The sequence below is a fragment of the Aquarana catesbeiana genome, linkage group LG05, assembly GCF_042186555.1.
Source record: "Aquarana catesbeiana isolate 2022-GZ linkage group LG05, ASM4218655v1, whole genome shotgun sequence".
Classification (NCBI taxonomy): Eukaryota; Metazoa; Chordata; class Amphibia; order Anura; family Ranidae; genus Aquarana; species Aquarana catesbeiana.
Genome location: NC_133328.1, coordinates 306,282,643 through 306,307,345, shown reverse-complemented (window position 1 = coordinate 306,307,345; position 24,703 = coordinate 306,282,643). Strand labels below are relative to the sequence as shown.

Sequence of the window (24,703 nt, the reverse complement as noted above, 5' to 3'; positions counted from 1 at the left end):
ATGGTCTTGGCCACCGTGCTGCAGCTCAGTTTCAGGCTGTTGGCAATCTTCTTTTAGCCTAGGCCATCTTTATGTAGAGCAATCATTTTTTTTTCAGATCCTCAGAGTTCTGTGCCACGAGGTGCCATGTTGAACTTCCAGTGACCAGCATGAGGGAGTGAGAGTGATAACACCAAATTTAACACACCTGTGACCTTGTAACACTAACAAGTCACATGACACCGGGGAGGGAAAATGGCTAATTGAGCTCAATTTGGACAATTTCACTTAGGGATGTGCTCAATTTTGTTGCCAGACGTTTAGACATCAATGGCTGTATGTTGAGTTATTTTGAGGGTACAGCAAATTTACACGGTTATACACGCTGTATACTCACTACTTTACATTGTAGCACAGTATAATTTCTTGAGTGTTGTCACATGAAAAGATCTAATAAAATATTTACAAAAATGTGAGGGATGTACTCACTTTTGTGAGCTACTGTATATACCATACATGGCCGATTTCCCGGGAAGATGGAAATCACTGAAGTAGACACCACTACTTCAGCGATCTCTGCTTGCTTCCAAGTCCCGTACTGAATGGCCTACCTGATACATTGTGAAAACCAGAGGTTGGCCACTCAGCAAAGGTGTCATTCAAAGAATGCTTTGTATTTTTTCATTGAATGCAAAGTGTTCTCATCTGGATAAAGTGGAAAGGTGGGATTTGTGACCTCATACTCTCCACCTCATCCAATCAGAGAAAGATTTGCTTTCATTCAGAAAATGCAAAGCATTATCTAAATGTCGCTCGTGCCGAGCAGCCAACCTCCTGTATTTACAATGCATCATGTCCGCTGCTTACTTACTAAGAGACCTGGAAGCAAATGAAACTGACTGACATTGTGGTGTATACTTCAATGAATTCCAGCTTCCAGGTCAATTGACCAGCTATGGTAAATCTATAGTTACATTGGTCCACTTCCATACCAGGCACTTCTGCCCCTTCCTGCCCAGGACAATTTTCAGCTTTCAGCGCTGTCACACTTTGAATGACAATTGCACTGTCATGTAACACTGTACCCAAACTAAATTTTTATCATTTTCTGACCACCTTTCTTTTGTATCACCTCTGGGGTTTTATTTTTTTGCTAAACAAACTAAAAAAAAAAGACCAAAATTTTTGAAAAAAAAAAAAAAAAGTTTTTTTTAGTTTCTGTTATAAAATGTTATTTTCTCCTTCACAGATGGGCATTGATGAGTTGGCACTAATATGTCGAATTGATGGGCACCGATAGGCAGCACTGATGGACACTAATAAATAGCATTGATGAGGTACTGACAGGTGTTACTGCTGGGCACTGTGATGGGCACTGAGGTGGGCTCTGATTGGCACTGTGGTAGGTGTGGATTTTTTTTGAGGGGGCACTGACTGACAGCTGATGGGTACATCCGATGGGGGCTGTGCTGACAATCAATGTGCTGATTATCAGTACAGACCCCCCTCTGACAGGGAGAGCCGCCGATCGGCTCTCCCTATCAGCACAAACCGAGGAATGCCGTTTACTGGCACTTCCTGGTTCATGCGATGAACAGCTGTGATTGGTCACAGCTGATCACGTGGTAAAACGCCTCTGTCAGAGGCATGTTATCCTGCTGGACGTCATATGACGCCCAGTCAGAATAACAGAACCACTTCCCGGCCGTCATTCTACTATAGGCCGGGCGGGAAGTGGTTAACCACCTCAAGATACATTCATCCCCTTTCTGCCCAGGCCATTTCTCAGCTTTCAGTGCTGTCACATTTTGACTGAAATTTACTTATGATACACTGTACCCAAATTAAATTTTTATTTTATTTAATTAAAAAAAGAAGGAGAAGAAGAGATGGAGCTTTCTTTTGGTCATACTTAATCACCATTTTTTGTTTTGTCCTATATAAGCAAAAAAATACTGAATATTTTGAAAACAAAAAACAAATTTTTCTTAATTTCTGTTGCAAATGTTTTTGCCAATAATCATTCTTCAATAATTTAGGCCAAAATGTATTTGGCTACATTTCTTTGGTAAACATAGCCTCAATCAGTGTATATTATTAAGTCTGTGTGAAAGTTCTAGAATCTACAAACTATAGTATATTTAAAAATTGATCCTGATGTACTGACTGCCTATCATTTCTAGAGGATTTAAAATGCCAGGACAGTACAAAAAAAAAATCCAGAAAAGCGCATTTCAAAAAAAGTTATAAATTTATTTGCATTTTAATGAGTGATAAATATTTGACCCCTTTGCAAAACATAACTTAGTACTTGGTGGCCTCCTTCCCGGCTGAGGGAAGGAGGTTCACACCCAAGATTTAACAGTTCATGGCCCCATCCATCATCCCTTTGATGCGGTGAAGATGTCCTGTCCCCTTAGCAGAAAAACACCTCCAAAGCATAATGTTTCCACCTCCATGTTTGACGGTTGGAATGGTGTAGCATTCCTCCTCCTCCAAACATGGCGAGTTGAGTTGATGGACTCACTTTTCTCATGATCATCCTTACCCCATGAAGCGAGATCTTGCATGGAGCCCAGACCGAGGGAAATTGACAGACATTTTGTATTTCTTCCATTTGCGAATAATCACACCAACTGTTGTCAACCTCTCACCAAGCTGCTTGGCGATGGTCTTGTAGCCCATTCCAGCCTCGTGTAGGTCTACAATCTTGTCCCCGACATCCTCAGGCAGCTCTTGGGTCTTGGCCATGGTGGAGAGATTGGAATCTCATTGATTGCTTCTGTGGACAGTCATCTTTTATACAGGTAACAAGCTGAGATTAGGAGCACTCTCTTAAAGGGTGTGCTCCTAATCTCTGTTCATTACCTGTAAAGAAGACACCTGGGAACCAGAAATCTTGCTGATTGATATGGGATCACTCATTTCACTCATTTAAATGCAAATCAATTTATAACTTTTTTGAAATTAGTTTTTTTTCTGGATACTTGTTATTCTGTCTCTCACTGTTAAAAAAAAACCTACCATTAAAATTATAGATTGAAAATTTCTTTGTCAGTGGGCAAACGTACAAAATCAGCAGGGGATCAAATACTTTTTTCCCCTCACTGTAGGCAAGCAAATGAAACTTTTTTTTATTTACATAAAGTTGTCAATTAAGAAGATTTTTCTCACACAAATCATAGGCATACTTAGAATTACACCCAAAAACACATTCTGCTATACCTTTTGAGTATGGCTATACCACATGTGAGACTTTCAATATTTGTACTGATAATATACTGGACATTGTATCTTGTGTATCACATAAATCAAATAATTGTATCAAAACCAATGTACTATAATTGTTGCCTCTATACGAGTGGTTAGGGAATATATCTTGTGTGGCATCACCTATAGCATTCCAAGTTCCTATAAGCCAAGCAAGCCTAGCCTACTGGTACGTGGCTGCCCTCAAGAATGCCACGTTCACTGGCAAGGAAGTACAGCGGGGTGAAGAAAGGAAGAACAAAAAATTTCTGTGATTCCAGGAGTGCAGTTGTCCGCAGAGGGTGGCGGGGACTGGTGTCTCACAGAAACATATTTGGGTGTGCAGATGGGTTAGTTCAGTTTGCAGGCAGAGACATGTTCAACAAACAGGCAAAGGACCAGTCCAGGCAGAAATGTGGTCAATAAATAGGACAAGGTTAGTACAGGTGGCAAGCAGAGGCAAAACTGCACTGTAGTTGTGATCAGGAAAACTGTTGCTGGCTTACACTGGTCTGCTAACAATCAGGGACACTGTTGCTGGCTTATGCTGGTATGGCGATTAGGGAAAATATGACTGGTGTGCAAATGATCAGGGACTGGTGTGGTGGTGATGAAGGACACTTGAACTTGTGTGGCAGAGATCAGGGACATTATGACTGGAGTGGCGGTGATCAGTGACACTGAATGGGTGGCAGTGATTAGGGACACTGACTGGTGCATTAGTGATTAGGTATACTGACTGGCAGCACTGGTCTGGTGATATTGTACTGCTGTGGTGGGGTCAGAGATAATGGCTGGCAGCACTGACATACACTGATATCAAAGCAGCCAGCCATTGTAACATGATCACTGCCACAGCAGTACAATGTCACGGACACTGCACTTGCTCTGGTGACAGGATGTTAAAAAATTTATATATATATATATATATATATATATATATATATATATATATATATATATATTGCGTGTGTGTGTATATATACATACATACACACACACTATATATTGTATAATGTATATATATAATGTAACCAGAGCAATGTAGTGTTACTACAGTGACACTACAGTACTATGGGGAGGTGACTGGGAAAATCACAGTAGTTTTCAATGGTATCACGAATGACAGCCATTATTTACTACTGGACATGTGATTGCTGTGACTGGTCACAGCGATCGCATGGTACCAGGGTGGAGCACAGGAGCTCATTACACAGGACAGTGTTGACCCCCCCCCCCCCCCCCCAAAACCATATATGTACAATGAAAAGGCAGAAAGGGGTTAAAGTACAACTGAATTCAATTTAAAAAGTGAAGATTTGTTATAGGGAACATTTAGAAGAGTTTATTGTGTCTAAGCAATACCCTGATAAAAATGAATCTTTTTTTCTTGAACTCCTGCTGAAAAAGAAAAAAGTGAACTTCCAAGCGAGAGAGTGCAAAGGCATTCCTGTGCCTACAATCTTCTAACTTCTAGGAATGTCTGAATTGAATACAGTCCAGAATGGTTTAATTTTGACAGCATTAAGCTATGAGCAGGAACATAATTACTTTTGGTTTGGTGGTCAATTCTATAGACATATTACGGGAGTGGCAATGGAAGCCAAGTTTGCTCCCAGCGTTGCCAAGGCATTTATGGCAAAGTGGGAATCAGAGTATCCTCAGCAATAAACCTGAGAAATTACTTGTTTACAAATGTTTCATTGAGGAGGTGTTCATGATTTGGGAGAATTTATTGCACCAATTTCTGGGCCAACTTAACAGCCACAATAAGAACATTGTACAGTATTGAACTAGCATATACAGTACATCCAACCACGGTTACTTTTTTTAGATGTAGATATTTTTTTGTTAAAAATGGTGGATTGCATACTAGGTCTTACTTTACACTTAATTTGATTGTAGCCGTATTAGCGCAATTGTGACAGAGAAAATTGAGTACTGTCCGTGATACTTTTTTTATTTGCACTAACATACAATTTTTCAGGACAAGCTTTGGGGGAATGTCCCCTTCTTCAAGGTCCAAGCAGTACTTATTCACAAATTTTTAAGCAGCATGTTAAAGAAGAAGAAAAAAAAAGAGAAAACCAAACACATACAAATCAATGGTAATAAAGATAGCAGCAGAGTTAGTGAAATAAGACAGAGGGAGAGCTATAGAATGCAGGGGGGGGATACTAATCACAGAGGGGTCGTAAAACTTTAGCATAATGTGTAAGGAAACCAATATCTAAATTCAGGCCGTTATTTAAAAAGAAGTATCATTCTTTTTTTTTTTTTTTTTTTCCACATCAGTAAACAGTGTTTGGAGGGCTAAATCAGTTTGTTGTTCATTAACTGTCGCCTTCTCGTATTCACATCATAGTGGATTATACTTTTTCTCATTGCTTTTTATATCGCCCTAATGACCAACGGATTCCATTACGCCTCTTTACCAGCAAGTCCTCTGTCCCTTCCATCTCGTAAGCCCCACTAACTAGGACTCGATAACCAAAGGGACCCGTAAGAAGGAAGAAAAAGGACAAAAACACCAACAAAAAAAAATACAAGAAGAGAGGTTTGTAAAAATGAACTTGTGGGCTCCCCGTGCCCATCTTCTACTGACCCAGCCTGTATTGTGTACCAAATTACCTATGCCCTAATACCCCGATCCCCCCCCCCCACCTACTCCCTATATGTTTATCCTATACCCTACTAAGCTATATATTTAACTAAAAATGTGCATATCCAGAAACACTTTATTATAGGATCCTTTGCCTGCAAGGATACCAGTTGCCTATATACCTATATTAAGCCCATCCCTCAGTCTATTCCGTGTCTATGCAGATCCCACTATTAATGACTCTTCACTTTCTCTATCCACATCTTCCACATGCTTTCAAATTCCTGAAGATTGCCCCTTTTTATGTACTCCATTCTTTCCCTACCCAAGGTTTCATTCATTGTAGAGATCCAGTCTTTCACGGTGGGGGGCTCCTTTACCTGCCATCTAAGTGCTATCAACTTTCTAGCCTGAAACAGGGCCCGCGTGACAGCTAAGGTAGTACTCAACCTTTCTCCCATCACTCTTCTATGCCCCAGAATACAAACCAAGGCCTCGTTTGCCACTGTCGTACCGAAAATATTTCCCAAATTCCCAGTCACCTCCTCCCAGTATCTAAACAGCTTGGGACACCTCCACACCATGTGAATGAGATCTCCCGTCCTTCGACACCTGGGGCAGTTGTCATTGGGCCTTCTCCCAAATTTAAAAAGTCTTTTAGGAGTATAATAGGCTCTGTTTAACAGCATTAAGTGTGAGAGTCTCTGTGAAGGGGTCACAGAAATCTGCGCTCCCAACTCCAAAATTCTCGCCCATTGTTCCTGGGTCATTCCTCCCACCTCCTCTTCCCATTTAGCCTTTACCCGAAGGAGTATTTCCCTGCTATTAACCGATTTGCTTAATTGGTCATAAATTCTTGAAATTACCCCTCTAGTGGGGGTTATTTGAATTATGCACTGAAATAGAGGCATCTCTTCCCATCTCGGGGTCTGGGCTTTAAATTGTGCTTTAAGGGCATGTTCCAACCGGACATATAGGAAGAAAGACCCCCGGGGAAGCTTAAACTCCCCAACCAGTTCTGAAAATTTCTTTAACCCAAAGTCATTATATAATTGACTTAGCTTACTGAGGCCAAGCTTCTCCCACTCTCTAAATATGCCTATCTTAAGAACTTCCTGCAAATTATGGTTGTTCCAAATAGGAGAGTAGGCTGTTAAAGCTCCATACCCCATCTTTTTCTTAACTGTTTTCCAAAGTTTGGTTATCAATTTAATTGTTGGATATTTATCATGGAACGCGTCCGCCTCTAGGGCTTCAATAATTGTATTATGTGTGGAGCTCAACAATAGTAACTTGCCATTAGGGGTGCCTCCTTTCGGTATCCCACAGCCCAATAATTGCTGCAACTGAGTTGAGTAAAAATAACTCTCGGGATGTGGGAGGGCAAAGCCCCCCTCCTGGGTAGGGAGCTGGAGCACTCCAAGACGGATCCTGGCTTGTTTCCCCTTCCAAATCAATTCCCTAAAGAGACTGTCAATTTTTTTAAACCACTTCTTACTTATCCAGACAGGGGAATTATGTAAGACGTATAGCAGTTGTGGCATCCATATCATTTTTATTAAGCTACATCTTCCTGCAACTGATAGAGGCAGGCGTCTCCAAATTCCTATTTTTTGTTTAAATTTTGTTAATAGAGGGACAAGGTTTTTACTGATATATAGAACAGGGTCCTTCGTCAGGACAATCCCTAGGTACTTCAGAGCTTCCACTGTTGCCACCTGAGGCATACCAGGTGCTATTGTCTCATTTAAGGGGTCTATCGGTAGAAACTCTGATTTCTCCCAGTTTATCTCTAAGCCAGAAAAACTGCCGAAGTCCTCCACTATCCTCATTGCTCCCGGTAGCGATTTCCTCGAGTCTCCCAAAAATAACAGAATGTCATCCGCATACAATGCGATTCTTTCCTCGCCTGTTTTTCTCTGGAAGCCGGTTATCGCTCGACTTCCCCTTATGGAAATGGCCAGGGGTTCCATCGCTAGTGCAAACAACAGAGGGGAGAGTGGGCACCCCTGCCTCGTCCCCCTCTCCAGCTCAAACCAGTCTGACAATTCGTTGTTAATTTTTAATCTTGCCTTGGGTCGAGTATATAGCATTCTAATCCACCCTATAAAGGCAGGGCCAAATCCAAAGATCTCCAGCACACGCCACATATAGCCCCACTCCACGCTATCAAAAGCCTTGGATACATCAAGGGTCATCAACGCTCTCGAACCCTCGTTCACCATTGGGGTCTGTACATTCAAAAACGCCCTTCTAATATTCAGGCTCGTGGATCTATTGGCTATGAAGCCCGCCTGGTCCTCGTGGATCAGCTTATGGATAACTCCATTCAATCTTGCTGCCAGCACTTTGGCCAGAATTTTTACGTCCGTGCATAAAAGAGAAATTGGTCTATAGGCGGCCATATCCAAGGGATCTTTCCCTTCTTTCTGTAATACAATAATAGTTGCTTCTAGCATTGAGGCAGGTAATTGGCCCCCCTCAAGCGCCCCCCCCAAAACTTTCAGCAGTTCGGGGATCAACACTTCACCATAGTATTTGTAGGTCTCAATTGGAAGACCATCTGGTCCGGGCGACTTATGGGTTGCCATGCCTGCTACTGCTTGGTATAATTCTGCTATAGATATTGGGGCATCTAATATATCTCTTTCTTCTTGTGATATGGTGGGGATGTCTAACCCCCTTAGGAAGTCCTCCATCTTGGCCTCCTTACCCCTCTTCTGGGAGGAATACAGTTTTTTATAGTAATCCCTGAAGGCTTGTACTATTTTTAAGGTGCTTGATACTACCTCACCGCTCTGGGATCTAATCGCGAGGACCGTGGATGGAGCTGCATTGGATTTTGCTAGCATAGCCAGTGTCCTTCCCATTCTCTCGCCCTCCACCATAGATTCCTGTCTTTGGAGTAACCGCCTGGTTTCTGCTTTCTGTAAAACCACTGATTTATATGCTTGTTGTTTCTCTTGCCAGATACTTTCCGTCTCCGGGTTTGGGTTGCAAGTATAGTTGTTTTCTGCTTCAAGAGCGTCTCTCAACAGGCTCTCCTCCTCCCTTCTAGCCTCTTTGTTGAATGTAGCTATCTGCTGTATCAGGACCCCCCTAAGAAAAGCCTTAAGGGCGTCCCATAGCATAGAAGGGGACACCGTTCCCTGATTGATCTCAACAAACTCCCTTAAGGAGGAAAGTATCCCAACCGTCTTTTTAATAATTTCAAACCAGTACGGGCTTATACTCCAGTACTTCCGGGGCCTAGGCTCCCCAAGATTTAAAATGACTACCATAGGTGAGTGGTCTGAGATGCCTCTTGGCCAGTATGTTATTTTTTCTACCAACTGGAGAGCCCTATCATTTCCTAGGGCTAGGTCTATCCTTGAAAGCACGGAGTAAGATGCAGAACAGCAAGTATATTGCAGCACGCCTGGGTTCCGTGCCCTCCACAAATCCATTAATCCCACTTCTTCCAGAAAAAAGCTTAACCGACTCTTTACTGAGTCCTCTGAGCTTTTTCGTAGTGGGAATCTATCCAGCCTTTTATCTAGAACCTCGTTGAAGTCCCCCATTGCTACAATCGGCACCTCTTTTTTATCTAGCAAAAATTCATACAGTTTAAGCAAGACATCCAGATTAAAGGGCGGAGGGATATATATATTTGCCACCACATACCTGGCGTTTTCAATAAAACATAATAAAAAGATGTATCTACCCAACTCGTCTATCCTGACCTGGCTGCAGGAAAACTTCACCCCAGACTTTACCAAAACACTCACTCCCCTACTGTAGGAGGAGTGAACCGCATGAAATTGGGTTTGAAATTTTTTCATCTGTAGGTGATGGATAGTTTCCTTGGTTAGGTGGGTTTCCTGCAGACAGACCAGATCAGCCCCGCACCTCTCCATCATAGAGAACACTGCTAATCTTTTAAGTGGTGTACCTAGGCCCCTGACATTCCAGGATCCTATTTTCAGAGTCTTAGCTAACATCTAAAGACTGAGGAATATTCTTTACCCCAACATATACAAACGTATATAACAGAAAGATATAAGAGAAATTTAATATATATAACCCTAACCCAAAACTAATTTTTCTCCTCCTAGTGACTGTTATAACAATTCCGTGTGTGTGCATACTTGGCCACTAGACCACGTATTCATTTTGGCTATATTAGCCTTACTTTGGGCATAAATTTGCCATAGACAGTGCTTGCATGTGCGTGTAGAACAACCAAAAACCTATTTACTATAAAGAGTGCCTGTATGTGCAAAAATAATCTTAAGGAAGGTCTGGATACCTCCGTTATAATTTCTAGTGGTATAAGTGTTCGTAAGGAATGGTTTGCCCATCCTATTTCCCCTCCCTCCCATCTTCCCACCCCTTCCCTTCCCTCCCCACCTAATCTCCCCTACCCTCCCACCCCATCCCCCTCCCCCCCCCCCCACCCGTACCCACCTATCTAGGTGTACCCCCTGGGGGTTTACCATGACCGTTGCCTCTTACACTAACACCAACCTTTTACACCAATCTTACACTCACAGCCCCACACCACCCTACCCACAAATAACTGTGTGCACCCATCCCCTCCCGTCCCCTTATAACAAAAAGCATTAACAGATGGCAGAAAGGGGTGGAAAAAGAAAAAAAAAAAAAAGCAAGAACAAGAAAAAGAACAAAAACAAAGATACAGCCCCTGTACCTCCCAATGCCTTATCGTGCCATCCTATTGATATCCCGGCCTATTATATCTTCCCCCATTCTCTACGTAAAATTCGTGATTTTTTCCCTATTATCTTCCAGCCACTTCTCAACTTCAGAAGGGGAGTTAAAAAACCGAGTCTCCCCCAGAGCCGCAACTCGCAACCTTGCCGGATATAAAAGAGCATAGGGCAACTTAAATTTTTGTAGATTGCGTTTTGCCTGGGTAAACTCTGCCCTACGCCTCTGCAAATCCGGAGAGAAGTCGGAATAAAACGATATTTTTGCTCCTTTAAAAAAAACCTCCCCTGCTTCCCTGATCTTCCGTAGTAAGATTACTTTATCCTGGTAGTTAAGAAATCTCAGGAGGAGGGGTCTCGGGTGGCCCCCCTCCGATGGTGCCCTGAAAGGGATCCTATGAGCTCTTATGATGGAGAACGAAGCCGAGAATGATTCTTTCCCGATTAGCTCCCCCAGCCATTTTTCTAGGAATGCAATTGGGTTGGCGCCCTCACTCCTTTCGGGTAAACCTATCAGCCTCACATTATCTCTTCTACTCCTGTTCTCCATCTCATCTAACTTAGAGGCTTGTTTAGATAGCTGTTCCTTCAGCCATTTTATTTCTCTGGTTATTGGGAGCACATTATCTTCTAGCCCACTGACTCTTTCTTCCAGGGCCGTTGTTCTCTCCGCCGTTTTCTGCAGATCTTGTCTAACCAATAACAGATCTGCTTTAACACCTTTCATTTGTTCACAAAGATCTTTAAGCGAGCCGCTACATACCCCTACAGCCATGAATACATCCGTTATAGTTGGTTCTCTGTTCAAGGGTAAATTCGGGTCATTTATTAGCTCCGAGTTTACGTTTGTGTTTTGATCACTTAGCCCTGGGCCTTTATTACATAAAGATTTGGAAGGCTGGGTAGCCGGCACAGCCCCTAAGGGCTGTAATTGAGGCTGGCCCTGGCTTTTCCTATCCGATGCCCCCCCTTGTTGACCCTTCTGCTGCGACCCCTTTTTTGGAGGGGTCAGAGCAGAGGCATGGGCATATTGCTCCAGTTTTGCTGCTGCTGATACTGCTGCCGCATGCTGCGGGTTTTTCTCTTTAGAGGAACGTAGATTCTGCATCATTTACACTTATAGATATAAATATACTCTAACAGCAACAAATTAGAGACTGATAGTTACCAACGTCCTCCACAAATCCAAAAAGGAACTAAGGAGAGAGGGGGAGGAAAGGGAAGCCGCTGCTCCCATCAGCGCTCAACTACCCGCTGTACAGAGCATATACCATAAAGTGTATAAAGCGGGGTAAGTCTCTCCACTCTACACTCTTATACACCCCCGTAAAAAAAAAAAAAAAAGAGAGCTCACACAGAAGGAAGCTACAATACCTTAAATGGCAGGTGTGGGGCAACTCCCTACACACATAAACTCCACAGCTACAACTTAAATTGGTGCAGCCCCCCACCTACACCGTAGTTTTATACAGTTGGTTAAATGCCGCTAAGGCAGTCGCCATTAAAAATACGGTTAGTGGGGTATATATACCGAGTATCCCAACCCCTACCTAAACCTCTCTCTTTGCATCTGTTGAAAATCCCAGGGGTCCCAGGGCTTTAGCTAGTCAGCAGCACACAAACAAAAAAAAAAAAAAAAAAAAAAAAAAAAAGGTTGGAGAATATACTTTGCTTCCTATATTAGCACACTCTGTCTGCTCCCAGACTTAATATTACCCAAGCAGCAGGCAGGTCAACGCACTGACTCACATAAATAACTCTGTTACTACACAGATGTCATATTACCAGGATTTACTTCTAGTCTGTGGATTGTCTAACAAAAAAAACAGCATCTGGATACTATATTAGTGACTCCATACTGTACCAGCTCTGGCCGACTTCTATTCCATGACTAGTGTAGAGATGGGAAAGTGAAAGTAAAAAGCTGCTTGTCTCACAGCAGCGTGCAGGGGATGACATCTCACCCAGAGGATTCCTCAGCACACCTTTAGCAGAGAGAGAGGAGGGGCAGCGAGGCACCGAGTGACAAGGGAGCCAGAGCCATCCAGTATGCCGTTCATACGGCCAGGGGAGAGAGAGATGAGAACGGAGGGGGGACGGAGCACACAGCGTCCATGCTCTCACTCACTCCATGCTGCCTCTCAGCACACACCCGCCCATCCGGTCACGCCCCCAGAAGTATCATTCTTAGTTCAAACGTTTTCCTTTCCTGGATAGTTCTGAAATTCCCTTTAAGAACTAAAACATTGAGGTCTTCTATAGTGTGGTCCAGTTGTGAGAAATGATGTCCCACAGGTTCTTTGATGGTATGTCTGTGCAAATTCATCCTCGCTTGCAACTTCTGTCCTGTTTCACCAACATAAGATCCTTTACTGCACCTTTTGCATTGGATGAGGTACACAACATTACTGGAGGTACAGCTGTAAGATCCCATGATATTGAAGGTCCCATTTGTGTAACACTTTTGGATAGATTGATCTGGTTGCATAGTTTGTAGCGTTTTTTATTGCAGGGTTTGCTTACATTATTTGTGACTTCATAATCAGAGTGAAGTTTCCTGCTGATTAGTTTGTGTCTGAGGTTGGGTGGTTGTCTGAAAGCCAATAATGGGGGTTGTTGGAATATTCCTTTTAGAGTTTCATCCTCTGTTATAATGGGTTGTAAATCTTTGATTATCTTTTTGATCCCTTCAAGTGCTGGGTTGTATGTGGTGACTAGAGGTACTCGGTTATTTGTTTTTTTCTCTGTGTATTGGAGGAGATTTTCTCTTCGGGTTTTCAAGGCTGTGTTTATGCTGTTGTTGATGGTTTTGTCTTTGTAACCTTTCTTATGGAAGGAGTCTGCCAGTGTTCTGAGATGTTTATCTCTGTCTTCTGGGTCTGAACAAATTCGGTGGTATCAGATGGCGTGGCTGTGTATGATGGCCCGTTTAGTGTGTTGGGGGTGAAAACTGGAACTATGAAGATAGCTGCATCGGTCAGTAGGTTTTCTGTATATCGACGTGTGAAGCTTGTCATCCCTGATATATACTGTAGTGTCCAGGAAGTTGACATGTGTTTTCGAATAGTCCATTTTTATTTTGATAGATGGGTGAAAAGTGTTGATCAATGAGAAGAATTGGTTTAGATTTTCTTCACCTTCAGTCCATATCATGAATATATCATCAATATAGCGATAATATCTGTATGGCTTTTGTTGTATGCTGTTCAGGAATTTGTCCTCCAGGTCAGCCATAAATAAGTTTGCATATTGGGGTGCCATTTTGCTTCCCATAGCAGTACCCATACACTGGAGATAGATGTCATTATTGAAAGTGAAGTACTTGTGTGTAAGAATGAATTCAATGAGCTGTGTCACATCCTCAGCTGTGTATTTGTGGTTTGGTGAGGATGATAAGAAACTGTGACATGCCGCCAACCCATCCTTGTGAGGGATGTTACTGTACAGAAATTCTACATCCATAGTGACTAGAAGTGTATTTGGTGGTAATTGTATATTGTTAAGCTTGTTCAGAAAATCAGTGGTGTCTTGCAGGAAACTCGCAGTGTTCATGACTAAAAGTTTTAACATGTTTTCTACAAGGCCTGAGATATGTTCGGTAAGTGTATTCATACCTGTTATAATGGGTCTGCCTGGATTTCCTGGCTTGTGAATCTTGGGCAGCATGTAGAAGTCTCCAATTTCTGGATTATCCGGAATCGCATTGATGAGTTTTGAATGTAGGTGGCTTGGTATTGTCGCAATGAGACCTTTTAATTGCTTAGTAAAATCCTGGGTCGGATCATAATCCAGGATTTGTAGTAAGTAGTATTTGCCAGCTGCCTCTGGCCCTCTTGTATATATTTGTCTGTATCCATCACAACGACTGCTCCCCCTTTATCTGCTGGTTTGATGGTTATGGCCTGATTATTGCGCAGATCATGTACAGCTCTTCGCTCCAGTGATGAAAGGTTGTATAATATTTTCTTTTGCTGGGTGGATATCAGGGATGTAACTCGCAGCCTGAAGCTGTCAATATAGGTATCCAGTTTGGGGTTGCATCCTTGTGGAGGTGTGACGTTGCTGTTCTTTTTCTTTTTGTCACCTCCTATTGTCCTAGGTTTCCTTTCCTTACTGTGAAAATATTCTTTGAGCCTTAGTCTCCTAAAGTATTTCTCCATATCTGACCATACCTGTAAATTATCCAATTTGATGGTTGGGCAGAATGTGAGGCCTTTGGAGAGGACTGTTGTTTCTGGTATAGAAAGTTTAACCCCTTCCCGCCGACCGTGCGCACATATGCGTACTCGGCTTTCCGGGGTTATACCGGGATGATGCCCGCAGCTGCAGGCATCATCCCGGTACCGTTGTTTTCAGCGGACGATCGGCTACCCGAGTATAACAACCGATGTGGATAAAAGCCGCTCGGCTGTTATACCGGAGGAGTGGGAGGGGACATCCCCCCCCTCCCGCCGCCTCCCGCCGCTGTTACCGGGCCTCCCGTGCGATCGGGAGGCCCGGTGTCCAATCGGGAATCTTCAGCGGCTGGGGGCGGGCTGGAACGAAGCTGTGAGCGGCTTCGTTCCAGCCTTCTAATTGTAAACGCGGAAGCGACGTCATGACATCACTTCCCGTTTACTCGGCTGCCAATGGCGCCAAATTTAAAAAAGTACACAGTATTCAGAATCGCCGTTTTCGGCGATCTGAATACTTTGAAGTGTAAAGGAGGGATGGGGGTCTTTTAGACCCCCCATCCCTCCATAAAGAGTACCTGTCACCACCTATTACTGTCACAAGGGATGTTTACATTGCTTGTGACAGCAATAAAAGTAAAAAAAAAAAAAAAAAAAATTTAAACACAATTTATAAAAGTACAAAAATAAATAAAATAAATAAAAAAAAAATTTAAAGTGCCCCTGTCCCCGCGAGCTCGCGCAGCGAAGAAAACGCATACGGAAGTCGCGCCCGCATATGTAAACGGTGTTCAAACCACACATGTGAGGTATCGCCACGATCGTCAGAGCGAGAGCAATAATTCTAGCCCTAGACCTCCTCTGTAGCTCAAACCTGGTAACTGTAAAAAATTTTTAAAGCGTCGCCTATGGAAATTCATAGGTACCGTAGTTCGTCGCCATTCCACGAGTGCGTGCAATTATAAAGGGTGACATGTTTGGTATCTATTTACTCGGTGTAACATCATCTTTCACATTATACAAAAAAATTGGGGTAACTTTACTGTTTGGATTTTTTAAAATTCATGAAAGTGTCACTTTTCCAAAAATTTGCGTTTAAAACACTGCTGCACAAATACCGTGTGATAAAAAATATTGCAACAATCTCCATTTTATTCTCTAGATTCTCTTCTAAAAAAATATATATAATGTTTGGGGGTTCTAAGTAATTTTCTAGCAAAAAATACGGATTTTAACTTGTAAACACCAAATTTCAAAAATAGGCTTAGTCATGAAAGGGTTATGATTTGATAAATGTATGATTCCAAGTTCCTCTGTTATATGCACATTTTCTGTAAAGTCAGCATTTACACAAGGAATACCTTGGGATTCTGGATCGCCTTCCAAGTTGCTGATAGCAGGCGTTATAGAAGTTGTGTTTGTTTTGTGTTGTTTAGGTTGCATCCAAAAGGTCTGCTCTTGGTGTAGCTTTTGGAGTTTTTTTTGCTTCCTGTTCATGGCAAGTTTTCGCAGTTGTCTTTGTAAGGTTTCAATGTCATTCTTAATTTGGTTGATGCTTGTGAGGTCCAATGGTGTTGAGTTTTTAAAAAAAGTATCACGGACAGTACTCAATTTTCTAGGTCTTACTTTAAAACTCATGGACAGAAACAGTTTTATTCTCCTCTCAAGTTGCCATTATCGTCCATGGTTGAAGAATAATTCAAGGGGCATATTCCTGACAATGAGGAGAAATTGTACAGTCGACATTGATTTTTTATCACCAGTCTATCATTCTCAAGAAGATGTTCCTCTAAAAAGTTTATACTGAGGAGGAGATGGATAGGGAGATTGAGAGGGTTCATAATTCATAGAGAGATGATGTTTTATTAGACAGAAATAAAAAGAAAAAAGCAACTTAAAGGAGGTGATACAGCTATACTTTTGGATTTTAATATTCAATACAGATTGAATACATTTTTTTGGAAATGTTAAGGCACTCTAAAGAAAAACAGAGACAGACATCTGGGGACTATTTTATCTGATAGACCTTGCATTGTTTATTGAAAAGCATCCTACATTGGTTTTGTGGCCAGGAGTGCTATTGATCCCCCAGTTTATAAGGGGTTTAGGGCACCAACATTTTTAGACCCCACAGGGTCTGTGGTGGTGCCATGCATGCAAAACAGTCACCAACAATGTAAAAAAGGAGAAAGGAGTTCATAATTAATGGTAACAATAACATTCTGTCAATTAAACAATTTATTAGTCGTTATCCTGAAGGTGTAGTTTACATGCTTCAATGCCCTTGTGGTTTGCAAAAATAACGGGAGAAAGACTAGGAATTAGCCCCCTAATTAAGGGAACATATTTATAACATCAAGAAAAGCTTCAGAGACATTATGTTTTTAAACATATCCATTACCTTCGTAATCGAGACCTTAGTGGTATCACATTTTGGGGAATTAAAAAAAACACGCACACATTGACGAGGAGGAGATGTCAAAAGGGCATTATCTAAATGTGAAACTTGGTGAATTTATTAAGCAGGCATGCTTATCCCTCATAGCTTCAATTTTGATATAGATCTAAATTGTTACAACAGCGATCTGTGATTCAACAATCTGGCTGAATACTTGTTTTATCCGTGTGATCAAGCATGTTTTTTTTTAATCATTGTAACCATAAGTATTTTAATTCTGATGTTATTATATGTTATTCATTTTATTGCAAAGAGCATATTTTATCGATTTATATATTGGTTTAATGTATTCTTATCGATAATATAATGCTGTATTTTTTATTAATTTATATACCACCCTTTTATTGATTTGGGTTTGTTTTACTGTCATCATCCTCTGTTCGGGAAGTAGCGGTTATATGGATCTGCTGAGAGAGAAAATTATCACCGCTCTGAAAGAGGTCTGTGAGGAACAAACATTTTCTCCATGCTGGAAGTAACAGGTGCAGGCAATGCTAGTAATTGAGAGTTAAACGAGAAATCCTAGACAGCCGCACTCAAAAGTAATCTTCGATCTTTATTTAAGTATAATCATAAAAATACATGCCACAGCAACACAAAGCAGGAAAGCTGACGCGTTTCACACTGTAGTCAGTGCTTAATCATGTTATTCATTTTATCGATTTATATATTGGTTTAATGTATACTTATCGGTAATTTAATGCTGTATTTTTGATTCATTTATATACCACCCCTTTTATTGATTTGGGTTTGTTTTACTGTCATCATCCCCTGTTCGGGAAGTAGCGGTTATATGGATCTGCTCCCAGGAGCAGGTGGTATCATGGATGTTTATCACTGGACTTGGCGTTTGTGCGGTTGTTTCCCAAGGCGGGATAGCTCATGGTATGCTTCAGTGGATGAGATATTACATGATGGTCATGACTCTCCACACGGATCATGCCAGTTGTTGGCGTTTGTATAGCTGCAACCACAGTGCAATATACAGTGGGGAAAATAATTTTTTTGGTCCCCTGCAGATTTTGTCTGATTGCCCACCCTCAAAGACAAGAATGGTTTATCATTTTTATCATAGTTGTATTTTAAAATTATAGACACAGAATGGCAACCAAAAATCCAGACAAAACAACAAAAATGATAAAAACTGAGTTGCAGTTCAGTGAGTAAAATAAGTATTTGATCCCCAAGCAAAACATGACTTAGTACTTGGAGGCGAAACCCTTGTTGGCAAGCACAGAGGTAAGACATTATGCAGTTGGTTACTAGGTTTGCACACAGATAAGCGGTGCTTCCCCTTTTGGGTGGAGCTCCACTTTATTGTGCTTCTCCTTTTTTGCCTTGGCGGTATGATTTGGGTCATTGTCATGCTGGAAAACCCATCTTCAGTGTCCCAGCTGAGGAAAGAAGGTTCTTATCCAAGATTTTACAATACATGGCCCCGTCCATTGGCCCCTCAATGCGGCAAAGTTGGCCTGTACCTTTAACAGCCCCAAAGCATAATGCTTCCATCTCCATGCTTGACTGTAGGGATGGTGTTCTTAGGGTCATAGTCAGCATTTTTTTTTTTCTACAAACACGGTGAGTCACGGTGAGTCGAGTTAATGCCAAAAGAGCTCAATTTTCTCTTCATCTGATCACAGCACTTTCTCCCAATGCTTCTCTGTTCATTTAGCTGTTCATTAGCAAACTTCAGATGGGCCTGTACATGTGCATTCTTGAGAAGGGGGACCTCGCGGGCACTGCAGGATTTCAATCCATAGTGGTGTATTGCCTGCCCCAATTGCCTTGAGATCACTCACAAGCTCCTCCCATGTAGTTCTGGGCTAATCCCTCACTTTTCTCATGATCATACTTACCCCATGAAGCGAAATCTTGCATGGAGCTCCAGACCGAGGGCGATTGATGATCATTTTGTATTTCTTCTATTTGCTAATAATCACTCCAATAGTTGTCTCATTATTACCAAGCTTCTTGCTGATGATCTTGTAGCCCATTTCAGCCTTGTGCAGGTCTACAATCTTGTCCCTGGCGTCCTTTAACAGCTCTTTAGTCTTGCCCTTGATGGTTAGGATTGAACGGAAGAAAGATTCTGTGGACAGGTATGTTTTATACACATAACAAGCACATTCTTAAATTAACAGTACTAATCTGTGTACCACATGAGCACATACTGTAGCCAGTCTGTGGTGGCCAGAATTATTGTTGGTTGGTAGGGGATCAAATATTTATTTCCCCCACTGTATGTGGAATGTCTTTTTGCATTTGGTATAAAGAACTCTCCCTGTCCATGCCCTTGACGATGTCATTATGATGTAACATGAAGAGCGGAGCTTGTTGGTCCAGGGGAGAGAGCTAGAAACACAGCAGGCTGCCTGAGAGAGCCATCCCTGACCGGCATACACAAAGCTGCAGTGGTGGTTGTTTACCATGTGAAGCAGTGACAGGCCTCAGTGCTTTTAAAGGCACATATCCTTTTATTTCATGCAAGTGCAAATTTATTATTTAACCACTTGCCCCTTGATGACCAGGCCATTTTTTGTGATACGGCACTGCGTCGCTTTAACTGACAATTGCGCAGTCGTGCGACGCTGTACAAAAACAAAATTGATGTCCTTTTTTTCCCCACAAATAAAGCTTTCTTTTGGTGGTATTTGATCAGCTCTACGGTTTATTTTTGTGCTATAAACAAAAAAAAGCGGCAATTTTGAAATAAGAAACAATATTTTTTACTTTTTGCTATAATAAATATCCCCAATTTAAAAACAAAAAACAAATGTATTCATCAGTTTAGGCCAAAATGTATTCTTCTACATACTTTTGGTGAAAAAAAAAAAATCGCAATAAGCATTGTAACGACACCCAGAGTATGAAAGGGGTTAAAGTTGTTTAGGACATTTCATACCCAAACACAAAGGCAGCTACTGAACACTCCAATCAGCCGAACAAGGAACCCATACAAGTAATCCACCCCAAAAACGAGACACGGCTCTGTCTTCAGCGTCAAGCAGGAATCAACTCATTTATTATAACACATGGTCACAACAGATAAAATAACTCAGAGACTCTTTCCCCCCCACCCTTGGAAAAGAGGGCGGGTTAAACTGTCCAATGACAATGGACACACAGGTCAGGTGTGTTTAATGTCTCATCAGTACACAGTGTTAGCAGGGAGAGCTGTTGGAAGAATCCCCCCCTCCCTCCAATGCAATACACATCCTGTGATCCAAGGCAGACAAACACAATCCCTCCAATCCAATACACATCCTGTGATCAAAGACAGACAAACACAAACCCTCCAATGCAATACACATCCTGTGATCCAAGGCAGACAAACATAATAGAACATTGGTTTGCAGGAGGCTAGCATTCAGTCCCCTCCAAAAGCCTCTTTTCCGGCTAGCTCTGTCACAAGCGTATATTGATTGATTTGCGTAAAATTTATCACGTCTACAAAATAGGGGATAGATTTTTGGCATTTTTATTATTTTAAATTTTTTGTACTAGTAATGGTGGCGATCTGCGATTTTTAGCGGGACCGCGACATTGCGACGGACAGATTGGAGACTTCTGACACTTTTTTGGGACCATTGACATTTATACAGCAATCAGTGCTAAAAAAAAAAAAGGAACCGATTACTGTGTAAATGTCACTGGCAGAAAAGGAGTTAACACTAGGGGGCGATCAAGGGGTTTAATGTGTTCCCCCGTGTGTGATTCTAACTGTGGGGGCAGTGTACTGACTGGAGGAGGAGACATATCGCTGTTCATAATTACTAGGAACAACAGATCTGTCTCTCCTCTCCTGTCAGAAAGGGGATTTGTGTGTTTACACACAAATCCCCGTTCTGGCTCCCGTGGCCGGCGGACATCGCACCCACGAGCATCGGGTCCCCCGACGTGCAGCGCGCTTGCCTGCTATGGCTTTTAAAGAAGCCGACGTACAGGTACAGCGATTCACATAGGGGAGCCGACCTGCCGCCGTAAATATACGTGAGCCGGACAGTAAGTGGATAATAAATGTAGTTTTAACAGAGAGCACTATGTAGTGGTCTTTTTTGAGCCTGAAGCTTATAAGAACCATTGAATATTAAGAACCCTTTCACACTGAAGCGCTTTTCATGCGTTTTAGCGCTAAAAATAGTGCCTGTAAAGTGCTTGAAAAGCGCCTCTCATGCCTCCCCAGTGTGAAAGCCTGAGTGTTTTTCACACTGGGGTGGTGCGCTTGCGGGATGAGAAAAAAAAAAAAAAGTATACACCACTCCCAAAACGCCCTGCCCATTGAAATGAATGGGCAGCGCTGCCAAATCGACTGTAAAGTGCTTCGGCAGTGCCGCAACACGGGCGCTTTTAACTCTTTCTTCGGCCACTAGCGGGGGGTTAAAATTGCCCTGCTAGCAGCCGAAAAGCACCGCTAAAACTAGTGGCGCTTTACCGTTAATGCACCACCATCCCAGTGTGAAAGTAGCCTAAAAGGAGCTGCTGGGGACAAAGATCCTGACAAGTCTGCTGAATGCCGTTTGTATCCACCTACATGCAAATTTGACTTTTGTAGTGAGGGTCAATATACCAGGTGAGAGCACACCCTTGGGGGTCTTGGTGGATTTATCACCCATATGAATAGAATTACGTGCAATCTTCTTTAATCAGTCTTTATTTTGTAAGCGCAGCACTTATTAAAAAACATTCCTGTGTCTCATAGTTGCATATCTGCAATGTCTAATCGAAATACCTCTGACTGCTCGCTCAGAAGATTAAGGTGCTGCTTACAGCTCTGCTTGCTGGAGGCTTTGAGATGAAGACGCAAAGCTTTGCCTCTAACAAGATGGCTGCTTTTGCACAGTGCAGAAGAAGTAATGAGAAGTCAAAAATGGAAAAAAAAAGCCATCAGCTAAAGGGAGACCACAGCCAACACTGTGACAAGTCATTTGGCTAAAACAAAGAAGAAGTCTTGCGAGCCACAATAACCCTATGCCCTACTGAAGAAATATATCAAATATAGAAATACCCAGCTGCAAACGCAGGTCACGTATTCATAGCCGTGCGATAAGTGTAAATGAAGAAAAATGCGCTGCGCTTAGGTATATACCAATATGTGCATTCACCTTATCAGTAAAAGGTGCTAAATGCCTGTGATTCAAATCCCAAAACAATCCGTGTATCCAGAAATTGTGCTACTATATGCCCCATCCAAAACACAATGTGCTAAATATTAAATAAATTCTATATACTTAAATACAGTGTTACTGGATATCACACTTAAAGTATAATGTGCTTAATGATAGGTGATCTATTTATACATAAAAATATATTGTTCACATGCTGATCAATTAAATAAAAAACGAATAAATGTGCCTAAAAATTGCATCAAAGTGCCATGCATATATTCAATCCAAAGTGCCGTGTGCAAATAAAAAACCTTATTGTAATCAGTAATATATAATAATATTAAGTGAAAAAAACATGCGCTATAAATATAGTATCTTATACATACAAACTGCAATAAATCATACAGGTGATAAGTGGTAAAAAAGCATATATGAATGATATGCAATGCTTGAGGCAATAATAGTCCTTTAAACGTGAAAAAAATCTTCAAAAACCATATCACACAGCAATGTGTAATGGAAATTCCAAAGGTGAACTACAGTGCATAAAGGTGCTTCACATGAAAAACAAATCGCTGAACCACAGTGCCCAGATCATGCCGTGATGTGCCTTGGTGACCCCCAAAGTAGTTGCGCTCACCTCAGAGCGTGTGACACAGGGTTTAGCTGTGTCCAAACACACTTTGGAGCCACCCCTGGGCTCAGTATTAGGACACCAGATGATCTCCCACCAGGCTCTTTAAGACTCCACAGGCATCAAACCATAAAAGAGAAGTTACTACATAGTGTAATATCGCCAAACATTTTATTAATAACCATGTATAATCCAATCCCCACACTGGGGTACTCACATTGCATAGGTGCTTAATGTGCACCAAACAGTATAGGCAGGGTGTAAGCCGAGTAATGCTATCCGGCGTGCTGTGGGGTGTTAGAGATTCCCAGCCCAGCTCAGTGCTGCTCGCTCCGTCCTGGCCCCTCCCCTACGCGTCTTCGACACAGGGAGTCACGTGTCTTCATCAGGGGGATTTGATTTGGGGATTTGTTTTGGGATTTGAATCACAGGCATTTAGCACCTTTTACTGATAAGGTGAATGCACATATTGGTATATACCTAAGCACAGCGCATTTTTCTTCATTTACAAGTCATTTGGCTAGTGTCTGCTTTTTTGAGCACTGCTTCCAGAGTTTAGTTCCTGTTTAACATCATCTTTGTGTTTTTAGAGCAATGTACCGTAGCACTTTCGTTCCTTTTTTATGAATAATGTCAAAATAAAAAGGCTGGTGGTTTCTGATTGGTCAGTATGAGTACCTGCAAACTGTTTATTAGGATGTTACATCTACTGTATTGTAATTTCAGAACACACTTATCCTTTTTTAGCAATCATTCACTGTTTGCAAGCATTAACACACTACTAGTTGCTTTGTTACACATGTGCACACACACTTCATTTAGAAACAGTAAAATTAAAATAAGGCACCCTTCCCCTGTGAAGTATTTTCACTACAAGATAAACAGTCATAAGGAGAAAGTGAAAATATAGAAAATATACTGGCTACAAAGAATAAGCAGAGAAGTGCTATGTGGCATTGCAAGAAACAAACAGGTTGTTGCTAATGTAGCTACATTGCAACAAACCACATAATATTGCAAGCCTACTGAAATGCCCCTTTGGATTAAGAAAAAAAAATATCACGTCATTACTTTTTCTTTTTGGAAGGCATGCTCTTTATGCGGTCTTGTTGCCTAGTAACAAACTGAGCTCTTTCACAGACTTGCTGAATAGATTTTTCAGGCATAAAACAGTTATTCAACACGTTATTAAAAAATTGGAAGCAAAGTGTTTTTGTCCCCCTAAGCAGTTGTTGGAAAAAGAAAAACCCCTAGTAATGCAGGACAAAATGAAAATGATTTATTTTTTTTAGATAAAGGTTTATTATAGAATATGCTTTTGATAAAAAAAAATAGAACACTAAAAGATATGTCTGCACCCTATGTGCAGTAACACTGATGGCTCTGGCCCCACACATTCACCACCTAAACAAAACTTATACTTCTGAGGCATGACCTCTATCTAAATGAACTGGTACCAATACAGCACCAGAATATTGTGTCTTACAAGGGAAACTACAATCTCACTAACCTACAGGTGATGATGCAGCCTAGTATCAAAGTTTAGAATCATCTGAGTTTTTGTTTCATTTTTAAATCATAAGTTCACTTTAAAATAAATAAATGCACATTTTTTGCAGGTAAAAAAAAAAGTGCATTTATTATTTTTCCTTGCAGGAGCCTGGAATCATTGCACCAGCGATCAGCAGATCACTGATGCCATGCAGGCTGCAGCATTGGGAACATGTTACATGTGCCACCCTAAAATTGGGTGGAACGTGTAACATGTTCCCAAAAGGTATACAGACAGAAAAAT

General features: G+C 41.6%; 1 protein-coding gene across 1 annotated transcript in view; it reads right to left on the bottom strand.

Annotated features, from left to right (window-relative positions):
• The window catches only part of ELP2 (elongator acetyltransferase complex subunit 2), a 357,175-nt gene that overhangs the window by 160,286 nt on the left and 172,186 nt on the right, over positions 1-24,703 (bottom strand). The window lies entirely within an intron of this gene.